Genomic DNA, 23,763 nt, shown 5'->3' on the forward strand with positions numbered 1-23,763 from the left:
CACTCATTTTCTTGCTATTAATTTCCACAAAATCACATTTGTTACCTGGATGTTATTTTCACAGTTCTCTCTCCCTTCTGACCTGCAAACAAAAATAAAGCAAAGCATGTCAGCTCCAGACAGAACTTGCACAGATTGTAAATTTCAGTATAACTTTACATGAGCAAATACAGCCACTCAAAAACACTGTATTTGTTGACTTATTTTTTTTAAAAAAAAACCCCAACCAGGTGTTCAGGAAAGTGAACTCAACTCCTCTGGTTCCTCAAAATTGGCTGCAAGAGGGATGGACAACTGAAATCAAAAGGACTTCAGCACGTTTAACAATATAATGGATTCTAGCCAATGTTTATATGGAGCTTGTTCTTTACGAATCTTTGATTACAAATCAAAATTGCTCTTAGAAAATAAGGTTAGATAGTGCCTAACTGGACATTCAAAAAGCACCATAAAATCAGTTTGCCATCGAGTTCTAATTTCCAATACTTCTCAAATCAAATTAGCAGGACACCAAGATAGTAATCTCCTCTCCTCCTGAAGTTTTTCATAAACTGCAAAGAATCCTGAGGAGGAAACAGTCGAATCTCTCACCATTCTGACTTTGCAGAAGGCAGAAGCAGCACAACAGGTTTGTACGGTTTCTGCAAATGGCCTGTCCAAAGAGAAGCAAAGTCCAACCCCTCCCATCCATTTTATAGCACATGCAGAGAACGGTACTTTTGCAGGCTTTGTCCTGGTGGCCGCCATTTACCCCCACAAAACATCCTGGCCATAGCATTCATTCTGACACATTCTGTGGAAAATTATGTCCATCCCCACTCACAGTCCTCCCCGTTCCAGTCACAGAACGATACAGCATAGAGGGAAATAGCAATTACCATGAAGCAACCTGAAATAAAATCTCTGCTGCCACCTGTACTGATTTAAGCTTTAAAAATTAAAAATGACATTGGGTGGGATCCAACTAATGAGTCCTGTCAGTGGATGCCCACACAAGGACTTGCGCAAAAGGACTTTCCCCTGCATGCCCCTGAAATTGGTGGTGGGGTGGGTAAAGGAGATTCCCCAGAACAGTACACAAGAGGAGGGTGGATCAAGCTGTCAGTGGTCTAACTGAAATGCTTGCTCTGATGGAACACTTGACATAGTGCAATGTTGAATTTCTTTCACTACAAAACAGAATGCATGCACCAATTTTTGAAGACTTGGGTGCCTTACAAATATCCAGAAATACCCAAATTTGCCGCCAGAGAATGGCACGCGAAATCTGGGCACTATTTTTGATTCATTTTTTCTTAACACCATTATCAGGCAAAGAACAGCAAAAATGGTTTGGGTCCTAGCCATGGAGCAGGAGAAAGCAAGCTTGCTCCATAAGCGACAACCATTTAGAATTTGAAGATTGCTTCATATCTTCTCTCAGTCTCCTCTTTACCAAGCTAAGCATACTCAATTCCCTCAACAGTTCCCCATAAGACTTGGTTTCCAGACCCTTTATCATCTTGGTCACCCTCCTCTGCACACCACAAGCTTTCAATATGCTTCTTAAATTGTGGTGCCCCGAACTGGACAGTGTGTTCTCACTGTCTCTAACGTACAAAAGTAACCATGTATCAAAGGAGTCACAGTACAGTACATTCAAAGTTGCATGGCATGCTTTTTTCTGAAGTAAAAAATATTCTCTCACAGTTATTAGCTTATAATGTTTGATGAAATTAAGGGAAGCCACTCTGGTACAATTCATGACCTTGGGTTATAAAAATAAAGATAAAACTAGAATATGTTAACAAAGCTTGAGGTTGCATACTAATGGCTTAGAAACTAGATTTCTGTGTTTTCTACTTCACTTCCAACTCCCACCCCCAAGGCATCAAAGGATTTAGAAAAGAGATCCTTAGGGAAATAATTGGGAATTTTTATAGCATGATATTTCCTTATACCACAGGCCACAGGAATGCAAACAGCTTTACCAAGCAGTGATTTCCTCATTGGAAACAACTGACAATAACGCAACAATTCTTCCATCCCTAAATATTGCCAAAGCCTTAAGCACATAGAATGCAAGAAGTATAAAATAATTTTACAAAAATTCAACAGCCAGACGAGTCTCAAGCATCTTGATGGAAATGAAAAATTAACACAGGAGAGACTTGCATGATGATTCTTATGATACATTTTCACTTTAAAAACAAAGCTTTTCTTGTAGTAATTTATCAGTTACATGGGCCACAGCTACATTTCCTTGCTTCGGTCCAAACAATTCTATCTTAGCTCACATACAGGATACTAGTGGGGAGCGTCCAGTGCTTACTTTTTAGTAAAAAAATAATAATTGCGGGGCTTTTTAATGGATAGTTTTGTGAGTTTGGACCCAACACACCAAAAATTGCATGAAGTCATACCAAAGTCATGTTTCAGTTCGCCATCTTTATTCAAAATGGCATATGGTGTCCAAACATTGACCCCCATCCCAACCTTAGGAACCACTGTGCCTGAAAATGGCACCCAGTGTCCAAATGGCAACAAAGTCTGCCACCCTACTTGGGAACCATCATGCCAAGTTTCACAACAATATCATGATAGGCGTTCAAATATTTAGAAAACAAACAGGCGGGCAGCCCACTTTCCAAAATATATAGTTGAAGAGAATATGCAATCAACTCAACTGAAGTCAACAGAATATTCCCATTTAGTAGAGCAAGTGGCTTGCTCTAGGACTTGCTCTAGCTTTTGAGTGCTTGCTCTATAGCCATGCAAGCAAAAACACTAGCAAAGACAGATCAAGCCTGGCACTGACTAGATATTAATGCTTGTTAACACCACATTTTCCTTGCTCTGCCATTGGCCCTCCCCTCCCCTCGTATCTCTTGTTTTTTTAGACTGTTAGTCTATGCAGAGTCTTAGACACTTTGAGATGTGTACAGCACATGGTAAGTGTAAATGTTCTAGAAATCAAGTAACCATGCAATTACCCCTTTATGGTATCAAGTCAGGTAAAAAGAAGAAGATTGTTGGACAGCTGCAGTATGTGTCCTGAACTACTTAATGTTGAATGGTTTCTTTAAACGTAAAGGTTCATCATTGTTCCACTCGATGTGTATGTCTTTAAGGGGCCAGAGCAAGGGCCAGAGCAAGATAACGAGACCCAGCTTTACAGCTGTGAAACACAGCAGGTGCTGCTGAGTTGTATTTGATTAAGGTGTGCCAGCATTTGGGTGTAGTATATAAGGAGCAGCACCTAGCTCTCCCATTACCCTGGGGGATGGGTTGGTGGTTGGGTCTGGTTTGGTTGTTAATGTATTTAGTGTAAAAGGAGTTTTTGTTTTTTTTATTAAAACCTTGTTTAAGTTATTTTTGAGTCCTTCTTTTTTTAATGCATGGTCTCCCCAGCAAGCTCTCTGCAGCGCTACCATACTGCAAACAGCCAACACTTAAGACCCTTTCTATTGATTAACTGATCTATGATACAGCTTTAAAAGGCATTGCTGCTTTTGTTCCAGGCCACCAAGGTGCTGGAATGAATATGTTACTATATAGTTTGGGACATTCCTATCTTCAAATCTCCAGTAATTACTAGTTTAATACTATTCTGTATTATATCTGTAATGCCTAATAAAGGTCTGGCGAAAGAAAGACTATTTCAAAGTAATATATTCCATCCAGTCATCATTCACCCAGTTTGCCTTCTCATAAGGGGGTCTACATATTCAAACAAGCAAACACCTTACATTTCAGCTGGATAAAATATTCCAATGGCAAAAAGCCCCAACATGAAACTTAAGCACACTATTGATGTATATTTAGCAACTAAGCCAAATGCATAATTTTAATTTGGAATCAGAATATGAGGATATAACATTTAAAAAGACTCCACCAAATCATTACCACATTCCAGTTAATTTGAATTGTTTCAAACATTTAAAAACCTGTCCAAGTTTTAATTTTTGAAAACCATTTCACATATAGAAAGTTTTTAAAGAGGCAAGAGCAGGAAGAACTTTCTGACAGTAAGAGCTGTTCAACAGTGGAATGGGCTCCCTTGGAAGGTGGTGGGCTCTCATTCCTTGAGGGTTTTAAAGCAGAGGTTGGATGGCCATCTGTCCTGGATGTTTCAGTTGAGAATCCTGCACCACAGGGGGTTGGACTAGATGACCCTTGGGGTCCCTTCCAACTCTACAATTCTACGAGGTGGTGTTTTTTTTAACTGCATCTGTTTTCTGGGAGAGGGTAGAGGAAGAAGTGGGAAACTTAAAATCATCTCCAGTCAGAATAAAGATATAATAAAACATGAAAACATAGTGTGTGGGGCGGGAATCAACAATCAGGTTTAACGTATTTCTACTTTATCACGGGTGGCGCTGTGGGTTAAAGCCTCAGCGCCTAGGGCTTGCCGATCGAAAGGTCGGCGGTTCGAATTCCCGCTGCGGGGTGCGCTCCTGTCGCTCGGTCCCAGCACCTGCCAACCTAGCAGTTCGAAAGCACCCTCGGGTGCAAGTAGATAAATAGGGACCGCTTACTAGCGGGAAGGTAAACGGCGTTCCGTGTGCTGCGCTGGCTCGCCAGATGCAGCTTGTCACGCTGGCCACGTGACCCGGAAGTGTCTGCGGACAGCGCTGGCTCCCGGCCTCTTGAGTGAGATGGGCGCACAACCCTAGAGTCTGGCAAGACTGGCCCGTATGGGCAGGGGTACCTTTACCTTTTTACTTTATCACACCTACAAACAAAACAAAAAAGGTGCAACATCTGCATTTTTTATATTTATATTTAATAGTAATAAAATAAATGCTTTGTGCTTTGTTTTCCACAGTCCATGTCAGTATTAAATATTTATTCTACTATGTGCCATGATCAACAAAATACTGTATAGTCTTTATTCTACCTAAACTGTGTAGGGCAATCCTATGCATGTCTACTGAGAACAAAGTTCACTGATGCTTACTTTCAGGATAAGTAAGCTCACCATCATAAATCTGACTGACTCAACACACCCAGTTACATTTTTCTTGCTATTGTGAACAGAAAAGAAAGCATAATCCTACAGCTTGCACCTGCTGAGCCTCTCACCATCCAGCAATCTGGTACCAGAAGGTGACAGCAGTAGTCCTGTGACTTCCACACCTATAGCCAATTTACATCTTCTGGCTGCAGCACCAGCTACAAAGCAGAGACAGGGCCACTGCTACAAACTTTTCTAACTGTTGTTTGCTTTTATTGAGGGAGGGGAGATGTGTCTGGGAGGAGAGGAGCTGGAGGGGGGGTGGGATTACAGAACGCAGAATGGTGGGAGCATGGTGGGGCAGGCAGGGTAAAGAGCACAAGGCACAGAGTGACTGCCATGTGCCAGTCCCTCCTCCTCCTGGGAAATTGTGGTTATCCCATCAGCCAGGACCTCAGATCTGTGGCTGCTGTAAATTCTCCTCAACCTCTCAGCAGCTTTCAATACTATCAACCATGGTATCCATCTGGCGAGGCTTGCATATCTTTAGGCGTTGGGTAAAAACATTACTCTTCTCCCTCACCTTTGGCTAATTAAATAATCTATGTCCTTTTAAACTGAGGAATGGGTATTGTTTTGTTTGTTATTATGGTATGTATTTTTGTGTTTTTATATTGTAAACTCCCCTGTGATCTTCGGATGAAGGGCAATATAGAAATTTTATAAATAATAATAACAACAGTTCACCATCAGGCAAAGTTTCCATTCCTTTCTTAGAAGTTTGCCTAATTAAGGGCTAAGATTTTGGCAGCTGGACAGACAAATGTTTGAGATTATGGGAGGATTTTATAACAGATTTTAAGATTAGTTTAAGATAATTCTTTAGCTGCTTACTCTAAACTTTTGGAATCAACTATACGTTATTATAACAAACTGCAGAGTTATTTCATTTCAGACCTAATACTCAGAGTTAACTCTACTTGCCTTAACAGCTGTCAAGTTCTTTCCAAGTGTTTAGTCAAAAAGGGAAGCTGATTCAAAGTGCTTCTAACTGTAAAAAAAATCCTTTGGTTTCAAAAGGCACACTTGTTCTTTGTCAAACATATCTACCAGGAACCAAAAGACCTATTACTTTTTCTTTGAGAGACAGATCTCTGTTTTATCTTCTTAATTTCAAAAGTGGCTTGCTTGGTGCAGAACATGAGGTGAAAGTCTTACTGGTAATTACATTTGTATGAATAATAATTTCATTTGTATAAATGACTTATATGGCAAGGTACTTTATCTTCATTTGCTACCACCTTTTAAAAGGGAGTATAATTGCTCTCATTTTAAAGATGGAAAATCCCAAGTTCTGCCACTCAATGACTGGGAAGGGGATAGAGAAATACATTCATACCAAATTTTCAAGGCCAACGATTCATTTACCATTGCACATATATTTTTCAAATTAGATTCCTTAAAATAATTAACAGCCTACAGGTTTTTATAGTATTGCTACGGCTACAAAAGCAAATAGTCTGCTCATTAGTCATGACAATAAATGTATCAAATCATAACAAGTAGTGTTTGGTAATCAGCAGCCCACCTACATAGTGTTAAAAGGTGGGTGCTATACATTGCATTATGCTGTTCTACTAATTGCTTTGATATATGTTCCATTTTTTTGCGGTAGTACTATATTGTCCAATCTCTTTTTCTCTATATACTATATCTGCACTGGATTGTCAACATCCTGTGAACTCGGTAGACTGCATTGACAGCAGATTGACCAGTAGATATGAAGCTCAAATAAAGGTTGGACCAGATGGGCATTGCTGTCATGTGAGATTCACTGCATGAGGAGGTGAAGGAAGGAGAGGGATCCAAACGCTCACTATTACCAAGGGCAGAGCAAATGCAGGTGATGTTTCTGTTTTAGCCAACTCCAGCTAGCACTCTGTTCTCTCCTCAGATTCAAACTGCAATTGTTTCTCTGCTCTCATACTAGCTGAAGGGTACTACCATCTAGAGATGAAAGAGATTCAGAACCAACAAGGAATACTGATTTAGAAAATTATTTTTGTCAAGCAATCCATTGCCAGATAATTTGCTCATTTACATTAACTTAGATGTGACTACTACCAGTATTTTTACTGATATTTTAAACTAAATAATTGTTCAAACTTTTCTGTTGACACTTCATCTATTTCTGGGAATTCTTTCCTTTTTGGAAAAACTACCCATTATAAAATAGATGGGGCTGAGGCAAGAAAGTAGTAGCCTTATACAGAATCTATCTATCTATCTATCTATCTATCTATCTATCTATCATCTATCTATATCTATCTTATAAATGAATTTTTAAAATAATACGTTGCCTGTGGCTAATTTATCATCAGTTTCAGCCTCTTGTCCTAAACTGTTTGCATTTCTGGCAAGGTCCCTTGGGTTTGCACATACAAACTATTTCTAGTACAGATCTGCCCTATGCAAGATGAAAGCTGAATTGTGCTACACAGCTCAATAATTTATCAATGCTAAGAGCACATAGTACTAGTTGCCTCAAAAAAATGGCAGACTCAACTAATGTGTTTACCTGTTCCTGCCTGCAGTAGCCAATTAAGGACAATGGAGGAATGCATATAGTAAGGGTTTCAGGACATTGGAAAAGTTGTGATAGATATGGCAGGAGAGGAGGGAACTCCTGGTCAAAAGCAACACAAATTTACAAAGATATCCAGTTTTATTATCTTTCACAATTAAAAAAAAACCCAGAAATTTTCAATTTTAACACAATATATACATCAAAAGAATGCAAGAAGAAAAGAACAAATTCTACACAAACTCAAGATAAGTAGAGAATGTAAAGTAAAAGCAAGAAAAGAATCATGAGATGCTCAAATGCTAATTAACCTGTGTAACAATTGTGTTTCAGGCGGGGGTTTGGAGGGGGGTGGGATCCATTTTTCAATCCAGACTCTCATCTTCAGGCTACACTTGGTTAATGAGACTTTTTCCCACTATAAATTTTCTGTAGCAGAAGAGACATCCTTATCAGCTTGCAGCAACTTTTGCTCCTTTAATCTATCATTGGTCATTATTCACAAGTAGAGCCAAAAGTTCAGAAATTATCCTTCCCAGGAACTCCATTAACTTCAAAATAGCATGGTTATAGAAGTTACACACAAGTTTGTTCAGTGAGATAACTGCAAGCTGTTCACCTTTCCTTGAATGCAAAACAGACCTCTTCATCATTTTAAGTTAGCTGAGCCGGCATGAACAATAACTTGATTATGTAACTGAATATTCCATTCTTGCAACCACAAGCATTCTCCTGAGACATTCTGTAAGTTGTTAAAGTCACTGGACTTCTCGCCAAACAATGACAATTCTTACAGTTCATCAGCTCAACTAAATATATGACTCAGATGAGATTCATTTAACTCTTCCAGAAATTGTATTAAACTACATAAATTTGTAGAGAAAACAGCCTTTCCTTTAGTTAAATTAATGCACACCTTCCCAATCCAAAACAAAAATGAGCATCTGTAACTGATACAAGATCACTCTCAGGAAAACCAAAGGGGAAAAAATCTAATTCCCATTACAAGAGCCTTTGAATATCATTAGCAAGAGGTAGGAAGGGGGAAAGTGTGAAAGTTCCTACATGGTGGGGGGCGGGGAGGGGGGACACTGGGACGGACAACCAAAATGTTTCTACAGTGTTACTATTTCAAACAAGGGTTGGATAAAAACATTATAGAAGATGGGGCTGATACTGCTATTCCTCCTGTTGTTTTTTAGAGGTAGAAGATCAAAAATGTTTTTATATCTGACCCATATACAGTGCTTTTTTCTGGGGGGATGCACGGCGATGCATACCCTTAAACATTTTGTGAATCTTTGTACTTTTGTCCATTTACTGTATTTATTTTTCCTGATTTGAACTATAAAATGGTGATTTTCTTGAGTCAAAATGAGAGTACTCCTAAACATTTTTTAAAGGAAAAAAAGCAGTGTGTGTGTGTGTGTGTGTGTGTGTATCACATCAGAAAACAGAATTTTTGTCCTACAAAGATTGGTGCAACTGCTTATGCTAATTCACCACCCAAACATGCTTCTGTCCTAAGTATGATATGTAATTTCTCAATTTTCAAGGTACTAAACTGGGGTAGCTAACAAAGGCTCCTCAATAGATTTGTACCTATCATATTTTTGTTCTTTTAAAAAAGTTTTTAGAATCTGAGGGTCCCCCCCCAAAGAAAAATTGTTCCTATGCATGCCCTGCTGTGGTGTCCAAAGTTTTTTGTGGTTCCTCCAAGCTCCCCAAATTTGTGTGTTTATTTTTGCCATACTCATTTTTACATTTCATCCCACCCACCACTGAGGGTTCAACATGGGGCAATGTGGCTCTCAGATAGAAAAAAATTAACCATCCCTGTATTAAAGCAACCCATAAGACTGTCCAAAGGAGGAATAAACAGGCATCTTTACTATACTGTAACACAGCACAACACATCATAGAAAATCACTTCTTCTCAATATTTGAGGTTCTTTTATTTTAAGAGACGGTAAGATGGTCTGCTACATGACCACTAAATTCTACATTTTCAGTTTCTGGGATAGGCCTCTCAAGAAGGCAGGAATGCTGGGGCTCCCGCAACAACCAGCAGATCTGCCAGAAGTATAGCAGCGTCTACATGTATATACTCTGTATATATGGGTTAGACATATACTCGGTGCTCAAAAGCAGAACCCAGCACAAAGAGGGCAAAAGGGAAAGTGCTGGAGTCATGATAGGGAACTTAGCACAACTGAATGGTGAAATAATAATCTCAGTTCATTTCAGTGGAAGTAGTAATGGAAATGTGGTCTGAAGTGTTTTACAATGGTTTAAATAAAGCCTTTCTAAACAAAATAAAATGCATGGCTATTTCCACTCCAGATGAATTGCATTCCAAACCTAATTTCAAGTTTTTGTATTTGCACACTAACCTCAGTGCTAACATTGTGTGGGTGGGATGAATCCTATTCATTCACACATTCCTAAGGAACCTGACAATGTTGGTGATAACATTCTATTTCCAGAAGAGTGGCTGAGAGAACAGATCAACAGTTCAAGACTAAGCCACGTGTGCAGCTATTTGCCAGGGCTTTTCTCAGGATACTATTCCATTTACATAGCGGGATAGTTTGAGAATGTGAATGCACATTCAAGCTGATGACCTCCAATAATCTATTTTTAGATATTAAATGTCCACTTGATTTCCAACAACTAAGCAGATTAGCATAACAGCACAAATTGTCTCTTGATACAGTACAATTTGCCCAAAATGCCAAATAATATAGATCCTGGTCTTAATCTGAATGCAAATTAGAAAAATCTGTTCAAACAGGACAGCAATTTGTATATTATTATCTCTGCTTATGCTCAAGTGTGCAACATATATATTACAATTTTAAATATATGAAAAGCTTCATGTTCATTATCTTATTACGGAGTTTACAATGACCCTGCAAGAAAGAGGTGGAGAACCTGTGGTCTTTCCAGGTGTCCTTGGATTCCAACTCTTTCCCACCTTCTAAACAACAACAACAACAATGAAAGCATGACCCAAAGGCATGGGCTCAATATCCCCTTGCATCATTGCAGAGACAACAGGACTTGATGTGATTCACATAGCAAATTAGGAGGATTCAAAGTACAGTGGTACCTCGGGTTACATACGCTTCAGGTTACAGACTCCGCTAACCCAGAAATAGTACCTCGGGTTAAGAACTTTGCTTCAGGATGAGAACAGAAATCGTGCAGTGGCGGCACAGAGGCAGCAGGAGGCCCCATTAGCTAAAGTAGTGCTTCAGGTTAAGAACAGTTTCAGGTTAAGTACGGACCTCCAGAACGAATTAAGTACTTAACCTGAGGTACCACTGTAATATGTTTCAATTTTCCTTGCTCATGACACCTCAGACACCTGCACCCCATCACTTGTGCATTGTCTTACAGTCTAGAAACTAAAAACAGATTTGTTAACTGAAAAAGGATTCTTCTTGACCAGTATAATACACACCAGTGGGCAAGACCAAGTATGCAGCCCAATAGGTCTAACTATGAAAACAGCTACAACTTCAAATATGCCAATGCAGCACTTTCATGAGAATGGGGAGGGAAACCTCTTTTTAGATGAACAAAGGCAAAAGTTGAAAGTATCAATCCATTTTAGCCATCTAGTTAGGAGAGAGACAGACTGAGCCAGGAGTAAAAGATGATTGATTCATCAGCACCCACGTCTAATGTTTGAACTGCACTTTGCCTTTTAGATGTTATTACTAAAAATAAATGGCCTATGTGTCTGACATGAGTCTTTGATGTTAAGCAGAAGATTGAACCAAACCACTAAGAACATGAAAAAGGCTTTTTAAAAAGAGAATATTTTCCATCAGCAAGCACATAATATGAAAGTAAAACATTATGTCTAAGCAACACTCCATCCCTATTTACTTTATCTCTGAATGAATACTCCAGGGGTTGAGGGTTTGACAGACATCTCTGCTCTCACGGTAACAGTATATCCTGATAATCTTATTTTTTAGTTTTGATTAGCAAGTTTAGTTTTCCTTGATTCCTATGGATCCAACAGTTTTTGAGCAATTCCAAAGTTGAGGACTCTTTTGTTAGATGAGCAATACATGTTCATGATAATTCAAATAGAGATTGAAATGTCTTTCTTTCTAGCTTGACTAGAGGACTCATTCCAAAAGTAGAGAAACTTTTTTCACCATTCCACTAGCAACCAGTACAAGAGGAAAGGGTAGGAGACTTCCAAGTCTGGTTTATTTACTTTTGCCTTGCCCGAGATCAACTAAAAGCAGTTCTAAGTGTGTACACCACAAGAAAAGGAGGCATTCATTATGGGTGTGGCTGCTCTCCCTGGTAAGGGCTGTCTGTTCCCAGAGTAAGAAAGAAAAAACTGGGCTGGCAAAAATTATTACAGCTTCTCCTTTCAGGGAAAGGTGAGCTCCGCTTAAATTAGCTGATGGTGAAAGGGAGCATGCTAGTGTACAAAGTACTAACTATAGAAATGTTACTACTTTCAGTTGTCTGAACACCTGTTTGCATTGCTATAATATGTACACAGATTTTCTCTCTCTCTCAGTGCAATACAGAAGAAAGGCAAGACAGGTTTTATTATTATAGCTTCTCATTAATAATGAGGATGAATACTAGTATAACTTCATTACACGCATGTATTACAGAAGTAATTGTGTGTGTGTGTGTGTGTACACACACACAGTTTATTTATTTTCATAAAATTTATTGTTTCACTGTTAAAGAAACCTTCAAAGCACTTTACAAAAAGATAATTAAAACCTTACCTTAAAACATACAAAAGTTAAAATACTAAAACATATTAAAATTGTCTCTACTTTCTAAGCATCTAGGTAGGCTTGTCTAAATAATAAAGTTTTTAAGAAGTGCTAAAAAGAGTACAGAGAAGGTGCCTGCTTGATCTCAATATGCAGAGAGTTCCAAAGGGCAGGTGCTGCCACACTAAATGATCAAGTTACAGTGGTACCTCTGGTTACGTACTTAATTCGTTCCGGAGGTCCGTTCTTAACCTGAAACTGTTCTTAACCTGAAGCACCACTTTAGCTAATGGGGCCTCCTGCTGCCACTGCACCGCTGCTGCGCGATTTCTGTTCTCATCCTGAAGCAAAGTTCTTAACCCGAGGTAATATTTCTGGGTAAGCAGAGTCTGTAACCTGAAGTATGTAACCCAAGGTACCACTGTATTACAAATGCGGAACGGGTTTTGTAGTGTCAATTCTGCAGACCAAAGCAGTCAAACAGATGGATGTGGGGTATGGCAATCTTGTACATAAACCGGTCCCAAATTGTTAAGGGCTTTATATGCTAATAGTAACACATTGAATCTGGGATGGTAGTGAATCGGCAACCAGTGCGGATACTTGAGCACTGGTGCTATTTGCTACCACAGCCTCACTCCTGTCAGCAATCGTGCTGAAGCATTTGACACTAACTGCAGCTTCCACATCAAGTGCAAAGGAAGCCTCATATAGAGTGCACTGCAGTAAACCAGTCTTGAAGTAACCAGCGCATGAACTACTGTGGGAAGGCTTTCCCAGCGCAGGAAACAATCATTCAATACTCCTGGGCTCTCACATATGGTTGCTCCTCAGCAACCATGCCATCCATCCACTGGTAGACTCTACTTTGGTCACAACTCACATATAAATTACAACACTCATTCAACATACAATTCTTCCACTACAAAGCGTGTTGTACCGTTCCCACACATTATTCTGTATTGTTTTATTCAAGCGTTCACATACTACAAAAAAATAACGCTATATTCATTTATAGTTAAAGCACAATTTTTGACCAGGATGAAAACTCTAATGCAGGGTTGCAGAATGTCTGGTCTCTCTCTCCCCGCCCGCCCCCCTTCTGCCCAGCAGCTCATCCAAAACTCCTTTAGGCAATTCCACAGCTCTTTCCAAACATCAAATGGTGAGAATTCCAACACAGAGTTAAGAGAGTTAAGAGAGAAGGGACACCAGGGGCAGAGAGCTGTGGAGCCTCTTCCTAGCATATGCTAGTCAAAACACTTAATCTTCATAACAGAAATCTAAAACAGCAATTGATAATTACAAGTGTTAATATTTCAAACTGTTGCATAAAATGTTGTTATTATATTCAAAGATAGGTGCTCATAATATATCAACTACTACTGTAGCTATTTTTCCTGTCTTCTGAGACAGTCACACTGTCTGACATTTTTGGAGACAGAATGCATACAGAATGCACACTTTCCATTCTTGCCCATCTGGTTTCAATCTGTCTTTCAATAATTGTCTTCTCTGAATTTTATTACAGAGGTGCTCACACCCTATACTATTGGAGATTAAATCCACCCCAGCAAATGGTGTTTATATACAAGGAAGTGTTACAGACAAATGGCTTGACACATTGTCAACACTTCTAAAAGTACACGTGTCTTAGTAGGAAAGAAATGAGCCTCTGTTGTGGGTTTAATGAAATATTTCCAATTAACTCAGTTTCATTTGAAAAATATTTTTAAACAACTAATTCTTCTGCAAATTGAATTCTTGTGCACATGCACATCAGTTAACATGGCCTTGTAAAGAACCCCATAAAAGTTAGTAGCCTGCACACAAACCTGTCAATTGCAGGGCTGGAGGACATGACTGGAAATGCTACACCAGGTCTTTTGGTCCTGTGACAGTCAGTCAGTATGGTCAGCCTTTTTAACTGAATTTGGATTCAGTGGCAAATTATGCCACTATGTTAAAAAAATAAGATCCCTCTCTAGGACTAGGTGGCATGTGGCCCAAGGGTTAGACCAAGTTGCTTATAAATGAATATTAAAATACAAAGTCTCACCTAAATAGTTTGGTCAAAGCTGTACTCAGGTTTGTTGGCAGTCCCTGCACAGCTCATCCTTGTTAAGTCAGTACAGTAGAACCTCGACTTACCACCGCCCCTACTTGCGAACAATTCAACTCGCGACCGCGACAAACCCGGAAGTAAATACCGGGTTTGCCGCGGTTCGTGCACACGCAGAAGTGGCTGCCGCCGTCTGCACATGCGCAGAATGGCGCCGTGGCCAAATGCGCACGAGCAGAACAGCGCTTCTACCAGTGACCCGGATCAACTCATGAACAGACCTCCGGAATGGATTCCATACCTGAGTAGAGGTTCCACTGTATACTGAATTAAATTAATGTCTGGACACCCCCAATGCCATTAACTGATTATGAAGCTAAGAAATATTCCAAGCCCAGGTCAAAGGTAGCCACTCCTACAAAATAATGACTCATTCCAAACATAGGCAACATACTCTACATGCATGTCTCATGTTTTGATTCAAAGATTATGTATTTAAGGCATTACTAATACAAGCTGTAACAATCTATTGTCCTGACACCGGCCATGCCTGTTTTGTAATACTGACATGCCAGTTGGATGAAATTGCAAATGGCTTTTAAAGAGTCACTCCCAAGAAAAGCTAGTATTTGGCTATCTAAGCAACTTATGAGTCATTTTGAATAATGATACTGTTCATATTTTATCTATCAGATGGAAAACAGTAAAGTATTTAATCTGGCACTTAATTGACTGAATTGTAAAATAAGCATCCATAGAAGTCTCTTGCTTTCAATTTTTTAAATTCTAAAACTAAAAACTTCTGCAATGCTCAAAACATTTTTTGAAAAATAATTACTATTTTAATTGTTTGAAAGAGAGGAGACTTTGGCTATATTTCTTGAGCTAATATTCAAGAGTCAAAATTAATTATGAAATAGGCATGTGTTAATTGTATGGTTAAAGTTTTCCTTGTGAAAATAAGAACAGATAGTTCTAAGTTCAAAGATGATACAGCCCTGAATAACTTAAACAGGGTGGGTAATATGTATATATTACCTGTGTGTACAGAGTTGGCAGTATAAACAATTCCAGTTAAATAAAGATGTGTGTTACAGTTTGCTGTTTTTGAGGTTAAAAAACAAACAAACTGAAACAAAGATGTACAGCCAGATATTTTTTTTGGCCATATTTGCTTTAAAAGAAGATTGCTATTTTACAGTATTACTGCAAAAAGTGGTCTTTCTCATGACCAATGTAACAGAAACAGATTCTCTTAAAATGCTTCCACTATTATTCCTACCTTCAGTCCTACCAAGAGATGAATACAATGCATCCAGTTGGAGTTGGAGAGCAAGGCTGGAACTGGTTGCTATTGGATAAACTTACTGGAAGCACCCATGCTGATTCAGTTTGAAATGACACTTAAGGGAAAAGAAAAAGTAAAGCCTACAAATAAATTGCTGAAAACACCATCTATAGCCAAACATGCCATTGCTTGCTTCAATTATGTAGAACCATTCTATCTACTCAATGCCTCTTAATTATACAATTGTTTCCAGCTGACTGAAGATTCCTTGATACTAGAAACTCCCCAAAGAGCCATAAATTCAGGGGAAGTACCTTAACAGGGTACAATGGATTGTGTGTGGTTGAAGCCAGTAAGTACAGATTTGGCTGAAGGAATCTTAATAAATTAATGCCAAGCATTCAATTTGCAACAAGAAGGGGGTGGGGAAGAAGAGAAAGTTTCCAGGCTCTATAAAACCACACATAAGCGGAAAAGGATTCTTCTATAAATGGAAAGGGACCACAGATGCTACTTGAAAATAAAGCATTAAGGAATAAAACCTCTACAGTTCAGTCACATTTCTAAGACAGAAACAAAATGCATGAACATCTAATGCATAGACTTTGTAGGATCTGTATTAACTCCCAAAAATGTCCTGCCACCTGCTTCCCAGCACTGGAATTTAGGACCACTAGGAAAAGTACTCTGCAGTTTAGAGTAGGCATAAAAGTGTTTTAAAGGAGAAAGAGGTTATTTCTGAAGTGACTATTCAGGAATTAAAAAAAACACCACAATCCACTCATTTTCTAATTTGCAAGTGCATTCAAACAAAACTAAAGCTCACTTTAAAAAAAATAATATTTGTTTTATATGACCAATTAATTTTCCTAATGCATTACAGCTCCTGCAGAAGTAGTATTAAATTCAACATTTCATATATAAACAAGTATCAGTTATAATCCATGTATAAAAATGTACTATTGGAATAATTTAGTTATGAAAATCTCATTTAAGTACACCATTACTGCCCTGCACTGAGAACAATAATACATTTTATACATACATAGTGAAATTCACAAGCTTTACTGGCCTTAGCAGCTATAGTCAAAATGTGTGATTGTCAGACTCCTGTTCTTACCTAAATGGTGAAGAAGTAGTGGTCTTATCTGACAACAAACTGAGCTTTAGATGTGCTCAGAGTACCTCTAAAATACACTGCAAGGTTAAGAACAATCTCCTTTTCTGAATGCAGGAGAACAGTTGCAGCCTGTCCACGTCATGCTTTACTTCAGAAGAATTCTGAATACCTCCAAAGCACAGAGTGAAATAGACAAGTTCCAGCCCTCCATCTAAGCCTGGAGGAAGGAAGAAGAGGATTTTCCCAGCAATTGCTATGTGAGTGCCTTGGAAGTGTAGCAGATCTGCCAGGAGAATTTTCAACCCCCTCCCCCAACTCCAGGCTTAACAGGAGGCCTGTGTAAAGCAGTGCTTCAATCTTTAACCGGAAGATTAAATCAGTGGGACTGTTTAAGGGCACACTTGCTTGTTTCCCTATTATGATTAAAGGAGAAAAATAAATAAAAACAACCTTCCCTTCTAGAAAGAGTATCAAATTGCAACATATCCTGAAGTATTCTCAAAAAAGGAAATATACTGAGAAACTCATAATATCCCAATTAGTTAAAGCAATTGCACAGAAGCTTAAAAGCCAGATGATTCATCAAGTAAGAATCTTAGTGCAGAACCCTAATATCCAGAATTATCCCAGCGTAACAATTTATTATCAAATCTTTCAGACTTATTTTTATGAGTAGACTATAAGGAATAAATATCCGGCATTCTGTAAGATTTATTCAACTGCCTGTATTGCAATGTTAATGAATAAGGCTTATAATCATAACTTGAAACACTATATTCCCATTATAAACTGTCCCTTGGCTGCTTAGAAACATTTTGCCAGGACAGTTTGGTGTGATACAAAGATATGTCAGCTCCACACCCCCATTGGTGAAAGCTCTTCTGTATAATTCTGTGACCTTCCACTGCAAATGAAACATCCGCCCCTGAACTTGGCTTTGTCAACATTCCCATGGCTGCATTCAATCAAGTAACCATAGCAAAGTCTTAATATCTTAGTAAAGTGTCCAGACTTCTTTTAAGAGTTCAATTTCAGTACAAAACAAAACAACCTAGTAGAAATAAAAGTCGAAGTAATCCCTCTAAAACACTTTCCAGCAACTATTATCTTACATGTATAGAAATCAAGGAAGGATTTAAAAATACTATAATAAAGAAAAACAGAGAAAACTGAGAAATAAAGGGTATTTTTAAGAAGACACTGATAGTTTTTATTTTACTTCCTTTTGACAACACTTACCAGAGCTAGCAACATACAGTATGCCACAAGATGAAGCATTAAACACATTGGTTTGTAATCACTTGATAAATTCACATTTGAAATTCATTATTAATCAAGTTATGGAAATGACCAACTTCTGAAAGTGTTTTTTCCCCTTTCCTTTGGATGCTACTGTAGGTAAACACATTTTTTTTGTCAAGCATCAAGTCTATACAAAATATTTTCCCCTACTGCAGATGTTTGATGAAGCCAAGAAATCAAACCTGATCTTAAACAATTTGTACTGCAATCTAAATCTATGCATTTTAAATAATATGGATGCATTATAGTAACTGTTACCTATGAGACACTCTTCAAACAAGTGAATGGACCCCAAGATTATGTGACATTTTGTTTTCTTGAATGATAAACTATACAGCAAACTCAACAAAAGCAAAACTGAAGGCCTTGAAGTAAAATGTATGTGTACATTAATCATAACTGATGATTTTTAAAGTGAGCATAGAAAGTGAGACATAGATGTAGGAATTCAAATGGGGCAGGGAATAACAGAAATAAACACAATCTCCCACAAAAAATTCTATCTCCAACCCCACACGTACAATCATAATTTGTCTAGACTCAAAACTTGTCTGGCATTTATTCATCTCTTCATCCAACTCAAGTTGCCTTGGCTTCCTGCAGCCAATCAGAAGCCACACTTTGGAAGTTGAACGTTTTGAAGTCGAACAGACTTCCGGAATGGATTCTGTTCCGACTTCCAAGGTACGACTGTATTTTGTTCTTAAGTGGAAGAAGCCAGCTCCAGAACCTGAGTAACACAAGACATGTTGTGGATCTTTCCAAGTAATCAACCTCCAGGTCAGAAACTGCTGTACAAGACCAGATGTTACAGTACAATACTGGAATTTACTGGAATGGCATCTGACCTTGAGAAGGTGACAGATCTCTCAGTAACTGAAATTAAGTTTCCTTGCTCATTTGCACAGAGCAGCATTCTTACTGCAGTTCTTATTTCTACATGGAAGTAAAAAAGCATGCCTGCTAGTTAGCCTTGAGAAGGGCATGCAGATCAGAAAAGTAACTTAAGCACACAGAAATAACCAGTCAAGCTACATTGTAATCATGTCATGGTTTTGCCCTCATTTGACTCTCCCTATAATCCTCTTATGACTCTCACTTATTCAGTCATGGTGAATTTTGTTTACATGTCTGGAAAGACACTGTCATTGTTTTGTTTTATGGCAAAATTAGATAATAAATTTTAAATAATCAAACATTAAAAGTAGCAAGCTATACTACTTTTATACTTTTTTCTCAATTATTTATTTTCCCTTGCTACATATTAATTTTTGTAACTTCCCATATTTTCATTCCCACATTTAGAATCTTGTCATAGATTCACATTTGAAATTGAGCAATTGCTATCTGTTTCAGTTTGAATTTTTAGTATGACCACTCCTGACAGACTGGGATGAGTAATAGAAGTTTAATGGATTGTACAACATATTGAAATCATACCATGGCCATTACATACAGAGTTTAGCATGCATTCTGACTTTGAACAAAATGAGAAGAAAATACTAACCTATTCACCTCCTTGCCTACTCACCAGATTTAGTGGTGGGCACCAGAAACCTCTCAAAAACATACTTCTAAAAAAATGCAGGGACAAGTTTCAAGGGAAAGAGTAACCTTAATTTTGTGGCAGGTATGAATCCCAGATAAGTGAGGGGGTGGCAAAAAAGGAGACATGTTTTGTTAAAATGGTTCCAGGCTGCAAGAAAATGGATCCAATGGCACATGTGTTGCTCATCATTGTACTTGATTATTATGTCAAGAAAGCATGAGTAATTGCTTCCATTCTCCTAACCATCAGAAATTATGTATTTTGTTGCCACAGCACATATACTGCAGTCACCTATTAAGCAGCATGTGATTGGAGAAACTGTTTTTTTATCCAATGAGGACAATTTAATAGCTGTGAGAGAACTAAATGGTAGTCAGCAGGTTTTCTAGGCTTTGGAGAATAAGGATTCCCTGTCACCTGCTCTTTTCATTTTATAAAAGAGCTGCAGTCTGTATGCTTCAATATACTAGTTCTCAAATAAAATTCTCCCAACTCAAACACATCCAGAGTGTCACAAATCTTTTAAGTTCATAACTATCTCAAGCTTTGAGTGAACTAGTTCACAGCTTTATATTTAGGCATTAAACATGAACTGCTGAGAAGATGAAGAACATGGGTACATCAGTTAGGATAATGATACCTCTAACAATATATACAATTATGTTTCAAAAGAAAGCAGCTTTTTGTGTTTCCAACAGTAGTTACATTTTCTTAGCCTTGACTAGCACATAAAGTCTCTTCCTCCCACCTCAGTAGTTTTCAGCTCTGCTGCTCATTCCATCCTGCCCTCTACAACTATAGTGGTGAACTGTGTTTTCCAGCCAAGGGAATACTATCTAGTATAGTGGTAACTTTGCTCACACTTTGACACTTTAAGCCAAAAAGGCAAATAACCTTTCGCAGATGTAACAGAACTAAAGGAAGAAATTGCTAATATTTTCTTAGCCAAGTGTCATAATTTAAATGACCCTGCATGCCACTGACATCTGTGGAAAAAATAATAATTCAATAGCATCTGTGTGATTAGGTTTTCATACTGAATTTTACTATATTACCGAGTGTCCAAACAATATTTAATGTGTAGTGATCACAAACCCCACACCTGAGCTCTTTGGAATGTACAGAGAATTCTGGAAAGAAGACCTAGGGTAGACTTCATAGACTGCCAAAATTTGTGGCAGCCACCAACTCTGCCCTTTCTCTAAGGGGGAAAGGAACAAGTCTTACTTGTAACATCACACTGAGTTCTGGGTTCTGGGGTCACTCCAGTTTCACTGCAAACATTGTGAGCCATGAAGGGAGATATCTTACTGCTTGGAAGCCTATTGGCAGCTTAGCAAAAGATGGAGTCATTCCTCTAATTTCCAGAGCCCGAAAAAGGCAGGTGGTGGTGAAGGATATCTCTTTGATTTCTGATGAGCCTCAGCATGAGATCTGACCGATCCTGAGGAAAGTCACAAGGATGACAGATGCATTCACCAGGAGTGAGCACAACTGTGGTCCCTTGAGCAAAGATGATTGCTCAACCCCCATCTTCAATTCTCTTTGCACATGTTGGGGACTTTGAAGGAGCCGAGGTTAGCCTCTTGCATTTATCATGATGCTGTTAAAGTTTATGTAACCAGCAGTGGGATTTGCGAGTAATGTTTATATAATATAATCCTATTTTCAGAAGAGGCCAAAATGTATAATATCAACGGTACCTGCTCTTTATTTCTTGTTTTGAATGTAAGATGAGGAACTATGATTACATCATCATGCAGACAACGCAGAACTGAAGTAGAAATGAAAATAGGTCATATTTAATGTTCCCGGAGGACCCTTTCATATTCAACTCCCTAAGAATGTAGTCGTGTTCAAAGTCCTATTGAACACTGTGGGATTTAATTCTGCATTTAAAACATGCATAGAAGTGGATGTGAAATCTTGACAGCCAAAGATGAATACTAGCATATACATCTACTCATTTAGAACCCATATCTTGTCCTCTTCCCCATACCACACAATATACATTACTGTATGGTATTGTAAAATATAAGCAGAAGTTTAGGTTGATTAATACTCTTTCTGCCTATGGCGTCTAGGTTGCGTAGGGCACACAAACCTAATTGGATATTGGGCATACCTCCTTAGCAGTGCTACATTAAACTTGCCTTCTTAACAACGTGCTTTAACACTTCCTACCACAGCCATTTTGTGTTTGCATTGCCCCCTCCCTGGTAGCCATTTTGTGACAGGCATGCCCAACACACCCTCGAAATTTGAAAAGCTGTCCACTAGTCTACAAGGGCTGGTGACCCCTGAAATAAAATATCATTAGCCTATTATCTTTTTGGGGGGTGTATTTAACTGAAGCTTAGAAAAAAATAGAAAAAATCTGGGTCATCTTGCATGTCACAAGTATGGTTGTTTTACTCACACACAAAATGTCAGTTTGGAAAACTGTTGCCAGATAATGAAAGGCTGCAAAAGTATATTTAAAATGATGCAGAATATATGAAAATAAATATAGGTCTATATAGGTTGACATTTTTACAGAATAACCCTAGTACTAGTTTGCCACTAATCTATTCAGCTACTAGTTTGCCATTAATCTATTCAGCCCACTACATTATATTATATTATATTATATTAATTTGTATTCTGCCCTATACCCACAGGTCTCAGGGTTGTTCAAAGGATAAAAGCAGAATACAAAACCACAAAATACATAATCAAAACAAAAACAACCCAATAATCCCCCCGCCCAAATGCAAGTGTTCAGAAAATACTTCTAGAAGTAATAAATGTCATAAATTTGGAAGGAAAACTGAGGAAGACTGTAATCAAAATACAAGGTTAAAATACAGTTTTTTGTTCTATTCGTACAAGACTTTCACATGCTTGAAAACTGTAACATAATACATATTTCATATAGTATATGACTAAGCCATATTGAATAGCAGATCCACTGAAATCAATGGATTTAATTTAGTCATGATTAACTTGATTGATCTACTTTCAGGTATGAGTAAGTCACATACAACCTTTTTGCCAGTTTATTCTGACCTTTGTAGATTATACTCCATCAAATTAAGACAGATAAAGCAAATATAAATTTACTGAATACCGGTTTATAGATATAATTACAATATTATAGAAATATTTGGTTTAACTAAATCATGAAGGATAAATCAGCTGACTGAGAAGTATACAGATGTTATGGACTGGCTGGATTCAGAAGAGTGGTGGGAGGCACTAGCTGGGAAACCACCAAGGGAACCCCCCCCCCAGGGGAAGAAGGCTCAGAGTCAGGGGACTGGAGGTTCCCCAGCTGGGGATGATGATGAGTAGTGAGGGAGAAGACGGAGCAGACTGGGAAAAGGAGCTGTTGGAAGATGAAAAGACAACAGGGTTTGGTGAGCAGGAAGAAGCTGGGGCAGTTCTGATTCATAGACTGGAGAGGAGGAAGGCCAGGAGACAGAGATGAGGCTGGCTGCTGAAGAGTCCAGGGAGCCTCCCCCTCCTGCTGCGACCAGCTCCCTTTACCCCCTGGTCTCCCAGAATACACAGAGAAATGAAGAGCGTGGAGCAACAAGAGGCAAGGCAATGGAGCCTTAGGTTGCTGGGGAATGAACCGAGGGAAGCACCTTAGAGAACGGTGGGAAAGCAGAGACCTTCAGTCCTCGCAACTACTTAATTGGGGCAAGACCTACTGGGAAGGGATACTATGACCAGTAGGACTAAGCTGTTTTGTTTCTTTGCATAGAGAGTTAACTTCACTGACATCGGGTGCTCTATTGTTGCATGACTCCAGCTCCTGACAACAGACCACGCAGGGCACAAAACAAGCATCTCTCTGAAAAAATACAATTGTTTCTCTTAATACAGTATTCAATACTGTAATATTAAAGTTTAATTTAAAACTGATCAGACTAGTCAGCTTTGCAAATATCTGTAAACACTATTAGTCCAAGAAAATTTACTAATCCAAGTCCCCCCACATATCTCCATTTGTCATTCAACGCTACTGAAATGCAAACTAAATTAAAGCACTGCTTATCATATGTTCATTAATCTTTGTCCTTAATGTAGCAGGTTAATGAACAATATATGCCTTACATTAAGCTCTGTTGAGGGCAGAGTAATGACATTTAGAAGCACGTTGGAGAAAATAAAG

The 23,763-nt window shown here is 38.5% G+C and overlaps 1 protein-coding gene across 9 annotated transcripts in view; it reads right to left on the bottom strand.

Annotated features, from left to right (window-relative positions):
- The window catches only part of ADD3 (adducin 3), a 95,984-nt gene that overhangs the window by 58,173 nt on the left and 14,048 nt on the right, over positions 1-23,763 (bottom strand). For 8 of the 9 annotated variants that reach the window (XM_053389252.1, XM_053389257.1, XM_053389255.1 and 5 more), the window contains one exon: positions 46-82. The exons of the other annotated variant lie outside the window; for it this stretch is intronic. The gene's annotated coding sequence lies outside the window, so the exon portion shown is untranslated. The remainder of the gene's footprint in view (positions 1-45; positions 83-23,763) is intronic. 9 annotated transcript variants of the gene reach the window in all.

Source organism: Podarcis raffonei, chromosome 5 (genome assembly GCF_027172205.1).
Source record: "Podarcis raffonei isolate rPodRaf1 chromosome 5, rPodRaf1.pri, whole genome shotgun sequence".
Classification (NCBI taxonomy): domain Eukaryota; kingdom Metazoa; phylum Chordata; class Lepidosauria; order Squamata; family Lacertidae; genus Podarcis; species Podarcis raffonei.